This window comes from Sciurus carolinensis, chromosome 11, assembly GCF_902686445.1.
Source record: "Sciurus carolinensis chromosome 11, mSciCar1.2, whole genome shotgun sequence".
Classification (NCBI taxonomy): Eukaryota; Metazoa; Chordata; class Mammalia; order Rodentia; family Sciuridae; genus Sciurus; species Sciurus carolinensis.
In genome coordinates this window covers 1375771-1378647 of record NC_062223.1, presented here as the reverse complement: position 1 = coordinate 1378647, position 2877 = coordinate 1375771, and positions in this window count along the sequence as shown.

Sequence of the window (2877 nt, the reverse complement as noted above, 5' to 3'; positions counted from 1 at the left end):
CCATCCTGCTGCCTGGAAGGGCCTCCTCACCTGGGCTCTATCTCCTGCATCCAGCCTTCCCAGGGTCACCTGCAAAGAGCAAGAGAGCCTCTGCTTCCATCCTACGAACTCCCCCTCCTCCCCTGTGGACGGTCTCCGCAAGCGAATGCTCCCTTTTAAGGGAATCCCCCCACCACCAACATAATCCCCAGGACCTCGTTCCTTTTAAAATCTTGATTGCTGTCTCTTCTCCAGCTCCAGGGCACTGTTGGACAAGGAGCTGCCCGGGGAGGGTGCCTGCAGAGGGGCTTCTGTCATTCAGTGATATCCTGGGGGCTCCGAGGACCCCTGCACACCTGCAGATGCTCCGGGGTCCCTGGGGAGACAGACCTGACCCTAGGTCACTATGCACTATGCACTATGTCAGGGGCAGGCAGCCTCTGTCACCGGCCTTCCCTCAAGCTCCCCATGTCCTGCAAAACCTGGGTGGATGGCCACCCGTCTTGAAAGCAATACTGAGTTGACCATCGATGCTTCTGGAGTCTGACAACTGGGTTAACCCCTTAGAGCAAATCCATGCTCCTCTGGAGAGTAGCTGACCCTGTTCTGCCTCAGTATCCCCATCTGTCTAGAGGTTGCTGTTATGGTCTGAATTGTTCCTCCCGAGGTCTTAAGTTAGAGCCCTGTTCCCAGACACAAGAGTGTGCTTAGAAGTGGGCGAGATCTTTAGAGGTGATTAAATCACAATGAGCCCCTTAGGGTGACTCCTGATCCCACTTGACTGGGACTAGGGTCCTTATAAGAAGAGGCCATCAGGACACACAGAGGACACAGGGAGGAGACGCTGTCTGCCAGCCAGGAGAGAGCCTCGGGAGCCAGCCTGTGGCAACTGGATCCCAGACTTCACCCTCCAGGACAGGAGTCAGTGACTCTCCATTGCTGAAGCCCCCGAGCCCTGCTCTTTGCCACAGCAGCCTGAGCAGAAAAGCACAGGTGTGGTGAGAAGTGAGCAGACTGAGCCGTGCACATCCATCTGGTCCTGCCGCCTAAACCCTTGTCCCTTGACTGGTAAAGTCTGCAATACAATTGGAAATAGCCCATAGGTGACCCTAGGGTTTGCAGTCACATGCTGGACTTCCTGGGGTCTCAGGCAAGCCCCAAGTCTGATGACCACAGGCCCTCGGCCAGCAGCTCTGTTAAAATGAACGGTCCAACCCCAGCCCCCATGGGTCCCATGAGGCCTAACGCTCTTTTCTTGGTGGTGAGGACTCGCAGAGCCAGTTCCAGATCCAATCTGATCACACGATGGGACGTGGATCCTGTAACAAGCAGCCCGTGGGAATGCAGGGTCAGACGTGGTTTTGTGCCCAGGTCCGTGTGTCAGGGCCCGTGACGGTTAGGGAGAAGAGGCTAGCAATGGGACCCTGCGGCCCAGCCCGCGCCCCTGTCAGGATTGGCTGGCTTTGACTCCCAGCAAGCAGGCTTCAGGGGGAGAAGACGGTCCCGTGGAGGGGTGGTGTCCCTCCAGTGAGGGGGAGACCCCACACTCGGGCACCGTGCAGCTCTCAGTTGGCTCTGGAAATGCAGCTTACGGCCCGACAGAGCCCTGATGACGGAGGCGTCCTGCTTCCCACCAAACACCAGAGCAGGCACCCTGCAGAGCCCAGCCCGGAATGGCACTGTGGGTGGGCCGGAGCCAGGCTCCCAGGAGCAGACGGCTGATTGGCTGTGGAGCCTCTGAGGCAGTCCCCATGGAGGGGCCAGCTTGGCAGCCAAAGCAGAGAGGGAGGCTTTGCAGTGGCCCAGAGTACTTGGGCTGGGTCAACGATGTGAGCCACCCAGCCCCTGGATATTCACATGGGGTGAAATTCGTGTGGTAGAAAATTGCCACAGGGCTGTGCAGGCGACCTGCAGACATCCAAAGCGTTTGCATGGCCCGGAAGAGCCCCTTCCTGGCAGTGTCTCCCCAAGCCCCGCCTCCAGTGGCCATCTGACTCTATGCGCTTCCCTGCTGTGGGTCCATGGCGTGCCCTGAGAGAGCTTCCCTGCCTGGTTGCGTGTTGCAGCACGGGTCAGAGCCTAATTATTCTTTGTGGGGAACTCTCCACAGAGGCCAGGGGGCCAGGGTGCTTGCCCTTTGACCCGTTCAGCTAGGTTAAAAACTGTCCCCAAAGTCACTTAGACTGAATGGGGGACTTCTTAGGTAAGAAACAAACATGAATGTAGACACGAAGCTGCAGCATCAGGAGGACCAGGAGGACATCTCAGAAGGACAAAGACCCGTCCCAGCAGCACAGGGTCTCCAGTCCTGCCTCAGAACCAGGAATGCCCCGACACACCACTCTGCGGAGCTCACCCAGCACCTAGGAAGTGCGAGGTGTCCCCCGCACGCCTGCTGGTATGCTCCCTTCCCCCTGCGGGCCGGGACCGTGGGCGGGACTGGTCTGGAGGCTTGGGAACGTGAGAGAGGGACCCGAGGGACCCAGGGCGGGGCAGCCCGCTTCCCCGCCTGGGCGCAGGACTCGCTGGTTTGCAGGCCCCGCCCTTCCTCGCAGGCCGGGGCGTGGCCGGCACACCGGGAAGAGCAGTGAGGGTCTCCTGAAGTCCTCAGGTGTCTGGTAGAAGCCCCAGGGAAGACCTCGCGGCCCAGGCTTTTCTTTTTTCCTCTTTCTTCTCTGGTTGGTAAGGACGGACTCTGGGAGTTTCCCTCTACTCCAGGTCACCCATTCTTGAGCAGAAAGTCGCTGGTGCATCTGGCTCCGGGCCTTCTGCAGCAAGCTGGTGACTTCCTGGGGCGCCTCTGGTCCTGGGACTTGGAGGTGTGTCGTTTGTGCTATCTGCTGCTGTCTTCAGCGGTCCAACTTTGGGTTTCGCGCCTTTTCTCTGTTGTGTTTTTAT